We start from the raw sequence: 14,280 nt of genomic DNA, 5'->3' as shown, positions 1-14,280 counted from the left end.
ACATCCATGCTACATTGCAGCCACCCACATCCATGCCACACCTCCCCCACCCCCTACCATGCCACATCGCACACACCCACATCCATGCCACATCGCACCCACCCACAACCACGCCACATTGCACCCACCCACATCCATGCCACACCTCCCCCACCCCCTACCATGCCACATCGCACACACCCAGATCCGTGCCACATCGCACCCACCCACAACCATGCCACATTGCACCCACCCACATCCATGCCACACCTCCCCCACCCCCTACCATGCCACATCGCACACACCCAGATTCATGCCATATCGCACCCACCCACATCGCACCCACCCACAACTATGCAACATTGCACCCACCCACATCCATGCTACATTGCAGCCACCCACATCCATGCCACACCTCCCCCACCCCCTACCATGCCACATCGCACCCACCTACATCCATGACACACCTCCCCCACGCCCTACAATGCCACATTGCACACACCCAGATCCATGCCATATCGCACCCACCCACATCGCACCCACCCACAACCATGCAACATAGCACCCACCCACATCCATGCTACATTGCACCCACCCACATCCATGCCACATCGCACCCACCCAAAACCATGCCACATTGCACCCACCCACATCCATGCCACATCGCACCCACCCACATCAATGCTACATTGCACCCACCCACATCCATGCCACACCTCCCCCACCCCCTACCATGCCACACTGCACACACCCACATCCATGCCACATTGCACCCACCCACATCCATGCCACACCTCCCCCACCCCCTACAATGCCATATCACACACACTCACACCCATGCCACATCGCACCCATCCACATCCATGCCACATCGCACCCACCCACATCCATGCCACACCTCCCCCACCCACATCGATGCCACATCGCAGCCACCCACATCCATGCTACGCCTGACCTTCCACAGCCACATCACCGCCAGGCATATAATGGCAGACGCAACCTCGAACACTCAACTTCCAACGGACCCATACGATCAGGCAGTAGCAAGCACAGAAGCAGTATTGTATTGTATTGTACAGAAACTTGATAAAGCGCGAAACAAGACCAGTAAAGGCATCAAGGCGCTAGCTAAAGGAGATGAGGAAGTGCCCAGGGAACCTAGAACAGAAAAGGGGTTTTAGGCATTTACAGAACGGGAGATATTGATCAATATTGCGAAGCTCATCTGGAAGAGCGTTCCATAGAGTCGGGCCCAGGACAGAAAACGCTCTTCCTCCGGCACGAGACCGTAAGTGCAAATTATACCCACACTGCGCTTTAAAAAAATACATACCATCATACATGTATATGGATTACTCTGTCTCAACAAGCACTGCTTGCTGCACCCCCACATCTCAAATCCATAACACAGTAGCAGCCGCCAACACACCAGTTCACAGAACACAACATCCACCTAGGCCCACACAACCGCTATCATCGTTCACACAAGACTTCACAGACCTCCTTAGCATGTACCAATCCACACCAGGGACCATCTGCCTGAGTGCAGCGAGGCCCCCTGCAGATATGTGATGCTGGCTATGAGTGCCAGGGGCCGAATATTTTCTACTGCACCCCGGACACATCAGGCGGGCAACTGCCCGCCCACTGCTGCCAACAACTCATGATTGCTCCCCCACAGTGCCTGCATGTTAAGGGTTAACGCTGCAACTCCCACTGGCTATTTAGGGGGATGGATGCACTAGACAATTTCAGATGTGCAATTTACATATGCCAAACAATATATTATTTTAATCATAAGTTTACCATATATATTCTTTAAATGTATTTATTTTAGATATGCACTTAATGAAAACCTATGGTACCGCACCCTAGCTTCAGAATTCGTTTTATATATCTGGTACCTTCACATGGATGATGTGTAAGAAAAACATGGATTATTTCTTTAAACTGTCTAAGGTGGATGATTATTCAAAAACCTATGTTAAGAACAAGAAATGTTAAAATGGAAATCCTGTATACGTTTCTGAAACAGTCAACCTTGGCGGTAACCCTTAAATCCGGCGGGCGCGCTATTACCGCCGGATTTAAGGGTCTGCCAAATCAGGGCTTCGGCGGATTTCTCCCCAGCTCTGAGCTCGGGGGAAATCCGCTGAAAATTCACGCTATTACCGCCGGTGGGAAATCCGCCTGCAGTAAGAGCGCGAAAATTCCCCATTGAGCCCAATGTGGAATGGGGCATTCCCGAATGGGCTCAGTGGGGAATGGGGACTTCCATTACCGCCAAACCCGTGATCCGGCGCTGAAAGAGCCGGGGGGTTTGGCGGTAGGGCTAATACCACAGGCCGTAATACCGCCGGCGTTACCGCCCAACTCGTGATGAGGACCTTATGTTGTTATGTTTTTTTCTTTATGTATTCACAAAAAATGTAATATTGAAAAACAGAGCAACATAAGATTCATGTATTTTAATATGTATTCATAAGAATAGTGATATTTTAAGAATTGTAATATTTGAAAAGTTGTAATGTACAACTCAAACAAATAAAGAATTAAAAAATATATATAAAATAACGTAACATACTAGTGTAAGACAGATCTTTATGTGCTTCTTTAAACACATCATCATTGCAAACATGTTGCTCACACTCTATATGTGGCAATTGGAACATGTTGACCACGTCTCCACAGAAAAACGAGCAAATCTGCTTTCCTACCACGTTAAATTGATGGACAAATGCAGGAAACATGATGACGGAACTGTTAAACTTGTCTGTCAAACCTTGCAGTAAAACCTTAGGGCCCGATTCATGGAAAACTGCGCATAAATCCTGCAAGGCCCGCGCGCCGAGAACGTCACAGCACGAGCCTGCGCGCAGAGGTTTTTCTGCGTGCTCCACATATTCGTGGAATTGTACGTGCAAACTAACCTTATATGCAGTTTGGTGCCTATTTTAAGCGCAGATAATTCTATGAATCGGGCCCTTAGTGTATAGGTTGCCATTCATGAAAGGCCCTCCTCTTAGGCAGCGAGCGGCTTTTTTCCTGTCCTTTTCCCTGTGTTGGTGCTTCCTGACTGGTGACTGTCCTCTGGTTGCCAACACACACTAATGTTGCATTGTTGCTGTGTATTGTAGTATTAGTGCAGCGTTATGCAGGAGGAGTGGAGAAGTGTGTGGGCGTGGCCAGCACAAGCACCCAGCAATGTCACCTGCCAGCTCATTGGTATTAATGAAGATGGACATCTACCACTTGCTGTCTACGCGCACCATCAAGTTCATGAACAACGACGCGCCGCCACAGGGTGGGGAGAATGTGGCCAGTGCACACTGTTGTTGCTTGTTGCGTAGCAACTGCTGGATGAAAGTTGCAACACAAAATCATAATCAGACAGAGGGCCTCATTACAAGTTTGGAGGTAGCCATGCCGTGTTTAGCAGCATAGCTACCTCCAAACTCGGGTCCGGTCCCGAAAAATGGGACTTACCGGGCCATTCTGACCTTTGCGGGCCCGTTAATTCCCATACGCCCGACCCGGATCCGGTACATCCCCATTCCCATTTGAGCCCCCATAGGACTCAATGGGAATGGGAGGATGCTAACAACGGTCCCGTTAATGACGGGACCGTTGTTAGTATCCTGTTTTGCTAACGGGTGCCGCTCTGCGCGTCTGGTCTGACCAGGCGTACAGGGCGCCCCCGCGAGCAGAACTCATAATGAGCCGGTGAGGCTACAACGGCACCGGTAACACTACTGGCGCCGTTGTTGCCTTAAGCCAGGGTTGTAATGAGGCCCAGAGTCTCAGGGAATAAGTGCTGGGCTCAGAAATAAGTCCTGAGGCTGCGCCCTGGCAACCCCCCCATAAATTAAGCATTGCATGCTGGGAAATCGTATCAGCAAGAACTCTAGAGCAAAGAACAGAAATCGCAGCCTGACTCATCATCTAACACACCACCGACTGGCAGGCATGTGAGGAGAGCTTATAAGCACCTAACCACTGCATCGCCCCAATAAACACACCCAGACCAATAGGATAGGAGGAGAACCTATAGGCGCCCAATCCCTCTTCTAGTATAACTCACTGCAGAGGCCCTGCTGAGCTACAGAATGACCCTCCTGCAGGCAGGACATGCCTGGGTCTTCAGGTATCCCACCCCCTGGCAGAAATACCTATCTCACCTACATCAGAAACCCACTCACAAGGAAAGGAAGCATCTACATAAGGTTTTCAAACAATCATAACTACTGGGATTGACCTGGATAATCCTCTAGGCCATAGTTTTTCTGTCCGCCAAGTGATTACAGAAAGGGAAATACCATAGGCAAATCAGGCTTGGTCCTACCCCAAAAGGGGCAGTCCAGCCCAAACTGCTGGCTCACATCCCTTCTGCACAAGATCACAAGCATCCCCAAACATGTTTCGGCCTCCTTTGGCATCAGTGAGGTGTAGGATGGGTCTCTCGGCACAGCACGTCTGGGCAACAGGCAGTGCAGCCCGAAGTGCTTGGTCACATCCCTTCTGCACAGGATCACAAGCATCCCCAAACATGTTTCGGCCTCATTTGGCATCAGTGCGGTGTAGGATGGGTCTCTCGGCACAGCACGTCTGGGCAACAGGCAGTGCAGCCCAAAGTGCTTGGTCACAGCCCTTCTGCACAGGATCACAAGCATCCACAAACATGTTTCGGCCTCATTTGGCATCAGTGAGGTGTAGGATGGGTCTCTCAGCACAGCACGTCTGGGCAACAAGCAGTGCAGCCTGAAGTGCTTGGTCACAGCCCTTCTGCACAAGATCACAAGCATCCCCCGACATGTTTCGGCCTCATTTGGCATCAGTGAGGTGTAGGATGGGTCTCTCGGCATAGCACGTCTGGGCAACAGGCAGTGCAGCCCGAAGTGCTTGGTCACATCCCTTCTGCACAGGATCACAAGCATCCCCAAACATGTTTCGGCCTCATTTGGCATCAGTGCGGTGTAGGATGGGTCTCTCGGCACAGCACGTCTGGGCAACAGGCAGTGCAGCCCAAAGTGCTTGGTCACAGCCCTTCTGCACAGGATCACAAGCATCCCCAAACATGTTTCGGCCTCATTTGGCATCAGTGAGGTGTAGGATGGGTCTCTCAGCACAGCACGTCTGGGCAACAAGCAGTGCAGCCCGAAGTGCTTGGTCACAGCCCTTCTGCACAAGATCACAAGCATCCCCCGACATGTTTCGGCCTCATTTGGCATCAGTGAGGTGTAGGATGGGTCTCTCGGCATAGCACGTCTGGGCAACAGGCAGTGCAGCCCGAAGTGCTTGGTCACATCCCTTCTGCACAAGATCACAAGCATCCCCAGACATGTTTCAGCCTCATTGGGCATCATCAGTGAGGAGTAGCTTGGATCTCTCGGCCCGGCACGTCTGGGACTACGCATCCCCCATAAAGGAGAGATGGCTGCAGGGTTCTGAATTAATCCACCATCACCCTTTTCAGCTTCCCATGCCATGACGGGAGGAACAAAAACACTATGCAAGTCAAGCCCAACCCACTGGCAGAACTCTCCACGTCACCAAGCGCACAGTCTACTTCCTGAGCGACCATTGGAGCCGCTCCCGGCACCTTCACGGCGAGCCAATGTGCGAGGGGACTTCCTGGGGGTCTCTAAACATACCCTGGTGGAATGCACTGTACGCGCTGGCATTTGAGGCTGATGGCACAAACTCATGCTTGGCATTACCAAGAACTCATGATTGCAATTCACAGAAGCCGAGGCTTCGAATAATATAATGAGCCTCGAGAAATCCTCAAAGTGCCACCCAGAGAGTGAGCTCGTCAAGGCCTGCGCACGCGACGCGGCCCCCTTGAGCAACAACACTTCAACTTTAGAACCTTGATCTTGGCCCAAGCAAAAGGCCTACTAAAAAGCACAACTTGTGTACAAAAACGAATGAGGCCATATTTATGCAGCTTCAAACCCTTCGTTTGCATTTAGCTTGGATTTTGGCAGACGGGTCCTCTCCTTACAGGGTCCGATGCTATGGAAACGCTTCCCAACATGACTGCCTCGCCGCAGCAGATCCTCTTACAGGTGGGCCTCTTTAGCGGCACCTGGAACGAGACCACCCCTGATTATCCTTGTTTTGGCTTCTTCCAGATAGTGCTCCGAAGTAGCCTATGCGGCATGTCAGCGCTGTACACATAACACAGCACAACAAATACACAGAGAGGGAAAAGCTGAGTGTACTGGGCAAGGGGGAGGAGGGCTCTCACTACCGTTCTCCAACAGCTGTTAATTCTGAGACGGAAAATAGCATATTGGGCGATGGCCCTGCACCAGCCAAGCTGTTGGGAGAGGCTGGTCCAGTCTAAGAGCCAGGCCATGCAAAAGAAGTAACACAGATCCCTAAAATAATTAAATGATTACAATTTCAGAAAGGCAAACACAAGCCCGGCTTGTGAGCCACAGGTCTGGGAACACGGCATGCAGGTGAACTCTTGCCATCTCTAGTGCAGGCTCCTATTCCATAGAATGCTTGGCCATCAACCCCTTGCTGCTTATTGCGAATGAAAAGGACGGTTTATTGTCTGGTTACAAATCAGGTAAAACAAGTGTGAGGCAGAGAACACAGTAATTTAAATGGAAATGCTAGTCCACATAGGAGCTGCATTCAAGAGCATTGTAACTTCCATATCGTCCAGGAGATGGCAGCATTCCCCAACACATGACAATGATAACTAAAGTATTAACGAAGGCCGCATTTAAACTACATATTTCAATTGTAACACCAGATTGCTTTGCTGCGCTAGTAAACATGTTACCAGGTTAGCCATCGCGTTTGTTCTTTTAAATAAACTTGACATTTACCCCTCCAAATCCTCCCACCTTCACTCTGAGGGTGACAGGAAGAGAGATGTCGTGGCAGCAGCCAAAAAAATGAATGTAAAACGTATGGCATGGTATTGTTTATTCATATAGCGCCTATACACAGCCAAGTGTTTCAAAGCGCTCAAGGAGGGTGGGAACATGGAGAAAAAACAAACAGTCACCCAGAGCCCTTGAAATTCTGAGACGATAATAGTCTGCACGAGCAGAGTAAGTGCGTAGAATACATTTAACAGTTTGGGAGACAGCAAATAGGCCTGCCAGCGATTCTGCAGCTTTAACACTGCAGTTAAGGCGCGAAGACAAGGCAGAACAGACGATCTTCTGGCACGGTGCGTCTGGATCGTGCAAGCGCGCAGTGGCAGGGGTGGGATCAAGCGCATTCGGTCATTTGAGATTTGGGTAAGTGCAGAGAGAGCCACCTTCTTGGGTTAATTTCTCAAGTGCATTGAGGGTGGGTGGGTGTAGGGCCCTGAGGCAAGTGCGAGGGAGGACTGGCAGGGTGCCCGGGACCAGTGAGAGTCTAATGTACACCCACCAGCCAGTCAGCATGCAGTAAGGAAGAGGAGGGAGAGAGGGAAAAACAGACAACTAGGTTAGCAGGGTAGAGGGATAGAGAAGAAAGAGGAGAAGAGGAAAGTCTTGAGGAGTTTCTGGAATTTAAGGAGATCCAGCTCAAGACGGAGGGCGGCAGGGAGGCTATTCCAGAGGGAGGCACCTGCTGAGGATAAGGATCTCCCTCCAAATCTCTGCTTGGAGAACCGCCACACTCGCAAAAGGTTGGAGGTATATTAGTGGAGGGCTTTTGAGGGACAGTATTTAGGTAGGCAGCGTTGAAGGTAGGTGGGTCCCAGTACCCAGAAAGCCTTGTGGACAATGCAAAGGGTCTTGAACTTGATCCTTGCTGCCACAGGGAGCCAGTGAAGGGATTTCAGTGCCAGAGAGATGCAGTCCCTGAGCTTGAGGCCAAGGATATGTTTTGTGGTTCTGTTCTGGATGAGTTGCAGAGGGCGAGAGTAGAAGCAGGGAGGTTGAGGAAGAGGCTGTTGCATTAGTCCAGCCTGGAGAGACCCAGGTCTCTGGAGACATTGAGCCTCTGGGGGAAAGTGCAAAATGGTAGAGTACCTGTGAGGATGTGCAGCTGATAGTTAGACTTGTTAGAGATGTCTGAAATGTTAGAGGAGAAGGATAGAGTGGAGTCAAAGATGACCCCAAGGTTTCTTGGTCGCATGTACAGATGAAGCATTGCAGGGTTAGCGTGCGCAGAGCACCTGGAGCCTGAAAGCAAATACACATTTCTACAGGACGGAAAGTGCAGCAAGCTTGCAAAGTGCAATGTCTTGCAGATCCTCGGTAGCACTTTTTGTAATGTAGAAATGTGGCAATGACAATTGGATAAGGAAACATATTTCAGCCAGGCCTTTCATTTAGATTACCTGCTTAGGACGTGCATAGTCTGCCATCTTGTGGTCATTTCGTGTAATATCTGTAGAACATATTCTTCACACACAACCTTGCTTTTTTAATGAAAAAGATGAAACTTTGTAATTAATGTTGCCTGTTGTCTACACTAACAACACCTCCAGGGTGCCTTTAATTAACGCCTATTTAGGCCGGTGCAGAAAGGGTGCTCTAAGCTTCAGAATACACTCCTTGCCCTCCCCTTAGACGTGAGTTGGCTGGCAAAGCTGTTGCTATGCCGAATTAATGGCTTTGTAGGAGTCGCAGGCTTGATTTATTACTGCCACTCCTGTTTTACTTCAGAATCCATTGCATCATTGAAAAGTGTCTTTCTGCTGAGACACAGCACTTTTCCTTTTTAACAAGCTCCTTTGAATCAGGCCCTCACTGGCGCCACTGTCCACGTTCACATTGACTTTTATGGACAGTGGTCCAGATTGCAGCCAGCCCAGGTCATAGAAGCAGTCACTGCGCAGAGCTGGGCAGTTAGGACTGGGCTCAAGAGTGTGTGGATATCAGCCACCCTGCGACCGAAGCGAGGGCTCACTAGTAATACTTGCTTAACAGCAGCTCCAGTACTCTAAAAAACAGATGAAACTCACTGCAACTCCATGCAAAAATGTTTGACAGATGGTTCCTTGAGGTGCCAACCCCTCAGGAAGCTAGTCAATATTTATTTATTTATTGTGCATTTGTAAGGTGCTTATACAGCAAGCAATTGTGTTTCTAAGCGTCACAGGCCAAAGGGAACATGGGACAAGGCAATAGAATACAATAATGAACAGGATGGAGGTGGTCCTACTAGGCCTTGTGAGCATTTGAATCGTGCAAGCGCAGAGAGAGAGAAGGGACAAGGAAAGGGGGTGAGGATGAGGGGGTAAGTGCTAGGAAATTCCCGATAGGGGGAAGTGCCAGGGAGTAAGTTGCTGGAAAACCGGTAAGTGCTTGGCAGAGGTCCCATAGGAAAGATTGGTCGTCTGACGATACAATAAGTGCAGTCCTGTGAGAGAACACAGGCCAAGGGGTGCCCAAGGGCAAGTACTGGGAGCGGGAGGGGCTGAAGGTGATTGGGAGGAAGGCCAGGACACATAAGGGCCAAGGCCACCAATCCCGGCAATTGAGGGATTAGCATGGTAGGGGGGTGGGGAGGGGGAAGGAGGAGATGAAGAAGGAAGTCTTGAGGCACTTCCAGAAATTGAGGCGATCCGGCTCAAGACGGAGAGGGATGGGGAGGCTGTTCCAGAGGAGGGAGCCAACCGAGGAAAGAGAATGGCCTCAAGCCCACTGCTCAGAGAAGCACTTGGCACACAGAGAGTTGGAGCCAGAGGAACGTAAAGAACTGGAGGGAGAGTATTTGGTGAGAGTGAGATGTAGATAGCGTGGTCCCTGGCCCCAGACAGCCTTATGGATGATGCACAGGGATTTGAATTTGATCCTTGCAGCAATCGGGAGCCAGTGGAGAGATTTTAGGGCTGAGATATATAGTCCCTGGGCTTGAGGCCAAGGATAAGTCTCACAGCTCTATTCTGGATACACTGGAGGGAGTGGAGAGAGAGAGTGGAAGAGGGCAGATTAATAAGAGCATGTTGCAGTTGTCCAGCCTAGGGAGTACCAGGGCTCTAGAGACATTGAGCTTCTAGAGAAAGAAGGTGAAGAAAAGAAGGATGCCTCTGAGCAGGTGGAGTTGGAAGTGGGCCTTCTTGGCAAGGTCGATGATTTAGGGGAGGAAAGAAAGAGTAGGGTTGAAAATGACTCAGAGGTTTCTAGCTTCAGATGAAGGAGGGGGGGCATAGTGGGTGGCCAGAGAGAAGGGAGGACAGTGGGAGAAGAAATCCTGATAGGAAGGATATCAGTCTTGCTGGCATTGCGCCAGAGATTGTTAGAGGAACACCAGGACTGGACAGCAGAAAGGCAGTCAGGAATGGTGGAGGGAGAAGCAAGAGGGTCAGAGGGAAGTTTGAAGAAGAGTTGGGTGTCATCTGCATAACACTGGAAGTGGGGGGAGAAAGGGCAAAAGAGGTGAGCAAGTGGAGGGAGATAGATACTAAAGAGCCAGGGTTAGAGGTTGAGCCATGGGGGACCCCACAATTACAGATGGAGGTGGGAGAGGAGAAAGAGCCCTGGGTAACCTGGGAAGGACGGTCCGTGAGGAAGGAGTTCAGCCAGTCCAATGCCCACTCCGAGATACCAAGGGTATCATGGAGCCATTTTATTTTGATGGAGTGGTTACCTGTATCGAATGCAGAGGAGGGATCAAGTAGAATGAGAATGGTGGGACAGTTAGAGTCCGGGGATGCAAGCAGTTTTTCACGTGTGTTCAGGAGAGCAGTTTCCATGCCTCTGAATGCTCAGAATCCAGATTGATGGCCGCGTAGACAACCAACTAGCTCAGTGTGTTGAGTCAGTTGAGGGAGGACCAATTTCTTCAGGGGTTTCCCAATGAATGGGGTGATAGAGATAGGGCGATAGTTAGACAGACATAAGGGAAAAGCAGAAGTATTTATTTTAGGAGAAGGCGAACAAGTGACTGCTTCAGGGAAGGGGTGGAAAGACCCGGTAGCAAGAGAGTGCTTGCAGAAATCAGCAAGTGCATGGGCAAGGGGGCTGATATTGTCCTTAATAGTTCTGGAAGAACAGGGGGAGACCTGTTTGGAGGAGAACAAAGGGGGTTCTAATGGCATGAACACCACCCATTGACCTGTTCTTGGGTGGATGACCACTGGGAGAGTCTCAACCAGGTCTTTAGCTCACTGTCCCTTTCATAGAGGAAACATTTCCATCTGCATATCAGTCTTTGTCCTGCCCAAGGGCAGTCCAGCACCAAAATGCCTGGCAATTCCCTTCGGAACAAGAGTACCAACAGCAACCCCAGACACGTGTTTCGGCCTAGACGGGCCTCATCAGTGAGGTGGAGCAGTGCCTCTCTAGGAACAGTGAGCAAGGAGGCCTTCATAGAGAGGACAACCCTAGAGACCTCATCCGATGTGATAGGAGAGAAGGAGGAGAGGAAGGCTGTGGGAGGATGGGGGCCGAGGGGTGGCAAGGAGATGGCAGGAGGGGGTTAAGAGAGGGGAGGGGAGAGTGCTCAGGATGTCCTGGGCTTCTGCAGAGAAGTGGGTGCCCAATGCAGTGCAGGGGGCTGGAGCGGGAAGAGGCATGGTGGAGACTGCTGAGGGATTGGCTAGTTCCTTGCAGATTTGAAAGAGTACAGCCATGTTGTTGGAGGCACCAGAAGTGCGAGCCTGGATGTGGGCCCTCTTCTTGAAGCGAATGGAGTGATGATATTGCTTTTGGAGAAGGCGATAGGCCAGTTTGTCTGACGAGCTTGAGGTCTGCCACCTCCGATCTGCAGGTCTGAATTTGTGCTTCAGGGCTTCTAGATAAGAATCTTACCAAGTTACACTTGGTGGCTTGTTTCAGGTGAATCCTCATGGCTGGGGCAAGGATATTGAGAGTGATTGTGATGGCGAGGTGGAGGTTGATAAGAGCAACATCAGAGGTAGAGACTGCAGAGCATAACTCACTGGTAGCCAGGGAAGATAAAGGCTGCAAATGAGGCACACGTTTGTGGTGAAGATGGCTGCAAGCTGGTGAACAGTTCCATGATGGTGGCGAGGTGGGAGGCAGCAGGTGATGTTGTAGGCAGGGGCCATCTGAGCCCTCTTGAGGCCCGGACAGGCTCAGACAGGAGCCTTAGTAGGGCCTTTGTTGGTGTGCTGGCTCCCACCTGCCCGCAAACTAATTGGCTTAGGACGTGTAGATCAGCCAATCGTAGGAGCCACAGATGAAGGTGGATGAGGCACTCCGGTGCCAGGAAGCTCTACAATAGCGACGGTCATATCATAGCCACTGGCAAGTGATAATTAATTCTTGGCGAATACGAAATGGGGAAATGGCCTTCATGCCAGGGGCGGTCACTTTTGAGCAACTGGACATTTCTATCATACCTCAGGGTAGCATAGGATCTTTTTTCAACCTTGGATTACCCCAGATCCACAGAACTTCATATGAACTGTCCTGCTGGCACTTACCCCAGTGGGGCTGCTCTGCTGCAAATCCCGTCCAATGGGCCTGAGCTTATGGGAATGCCCAACAGTCCTTAGCCTACCTCACACGGGTAGTTTGTGAAGAGAAGCAATCCCTTTGACTGCCGCCCAGAGAGCAATTAGCGATAGGCGCATAGAGAATAAAGCGCCACCTATCAGTCAAAGTTATTGCTTTGGAGTGCAGCTAGGAGGGAGATTGGATATGAGGAGGGACACAAAGATTGTCTGGTGTTGTTTGGTTATAGACTAACATATTGACTACCCGTGGCAAGGCTAATCCCTATGGACATTATCACCCATGTCATGCCCCTATCCACTCAAAGCACATTCTTCTATGATCTCTTTGATCTAGCTTTATCAAGTTTTGACATCAAACTTTGTGTTTGAAGTCCCTGGCAGTGTTATATCCAAGTGGTCTTCATGGAGTTAACTTAATTTGAGCTCTAAATCTGCTACAGGCATAATAAAAATGTCTTCACTAAGTGTGCCTTCAGCCACTTGAGCCACTTGATTTGTAAACAGTAAACTGAAGTCATGTTAAAAACATACACTGGCAAAGTTAACAGTTTTGGCTTGTGTATAGGTATTAGGCAGAAGCCTTGGTCTCAGTCACCGCTTGTAGACACCATCTCCTTCTTGGGTGGTCACTCTTCAGCTCCCAGCTCATCTCCAGCACCGGTGGATATCAAGCTTCCCAGCCCTGCAGACGCCCCAGTCCTAGTCCTTGCCTGTAGACACCATCTCCCGGGTATCCAGTCTATCCATTGAAAATACTTTCATCGAATTAAAATCCAACGAAATGTATTCATTGAAATGCATTTCCATCAAAATGCACTTCCATTGAATGAATTTCAGTGGATTTCGATGGACTTCCAACTGAAACATAGATGCATGTTTGGGTTGGAAATTCAATGGGTTGAGGAAAGGGTTAATTTTTCATTTTTGAAAAGGGGGTTTGAGGAGTCAGAGGGGGGAAGCCCCTTGGTGGTTGAGGGGGGTTTGGGGGACCCCCCAATTAAAAAAAAATCCCCAAGTTACAGGGAGCTGTCCAGTGCTAAAATGCACTAAAGATTTCAGCACTGGACAAGGGTTACATTTTAAAAGTGGGGGTTGGGGGAGCTAGATGGGGTGGACCCCTGGGCGTCGAGGGGGATTACCCCCCAATAAAAAAAATAACACAAGTTATAGGGAGCTGTCCAGTGCTGAAATATATTAAAGATTTCAGCACTGGACAAGGGTTACATTTTTAAATTGGGGTTTGGGGAAGGGTTAGGGGGGAGGACTCCTGGGGGTTGAGGGGGTTTTGCCCCCCCCAATAAACAATAAAAACCCCAACTTACAGCGAGCTGTCCAGTGTTAAAAATAGAGATTGTAGCACTGGACAGCTCCCTGTAACGTTATATTTCATCGAATTTCCATTAAAAAAAATGTAAAGTGTTTATATAACGAAACCCTATTGGATGAAAGGGTTTCGATGCATAAACACTTTGCAGTTTATGTATGGGAATTCGATGTAAGATTTTTCGTTGGAATAAATTCGATGCTACTTACCTTCGATGGAAAATATTAAATGGAAAGACCATAAATCCATATCCTGCCAGGGAGTTCACTCTTCAGCTCCTCTACAGCCGCTGGTGGATGTTAAGATGGCCCCGCAGGAGCCTCAGACTCAGTCAGTGCTTGCAGACACCATCTCCTGCCTGGGAGGTCACTCTTCAGCTCTCAGCTCTTTTCCAGCCACTAATGGATTTAAATAAAAATGATTTGTTTATTAGTTTCATATACAAACGAAACAGTATAGGAGTGTTCCAGAATCAACAAGAAAAAGAAAACCATGCGTATGTTAGTTACAAGACTTGTGCCCATCATCAGGGTACACATACTTTAGAGTCAAAGGAAACCATTTTATTGCTCATCGCAGCGCGCCAACG

General features: G+C 49.6%; 1 protein-coding gene across 1 annotated transcript in view; it reads right to left on the bottom strand.

Annotated features, from left to right (window-relative positions):
* Window positions 1-14,065, bottom strand: part of CLBA1 (clathrin binding box of aftiphilin containing 1) — a 242,249-nt gene extending 228,184 nt beyond the window's left edge. The window contains exon 1 of the mRNA XM_069638156.1: window positions 13,901-14,065. The gene's annotated coding sequence lies outside the window, so the exon portion shown is untranslated. The remainder of the gene's footprint in view (window positions 1-13,900) is intronic.
* Window positions 14,066-14,280: the final 215 nt, after the last annotated feature.

This window comes from Ambystoma mexicanum, chromosome 14, assembly GCF_040938575.1.
Source record: "Ambystoma mexicanum isolate Mex_15411 chromosome 14, UKY_AmexF1_1, whole genome shotgun sequence".
NCBI classification, from domain to species: domain Eukaryota; kingdom Metazoa; phylum Chordata; class Amphibia; order Caudata; family Ambystomatidae; genus Ambystoma; species Ambystoma mexicanum.
Note: the sequence above shows the minus strand (reverse complement) of the source record. Positions and strands in the feature narration are given on the sequence as shown.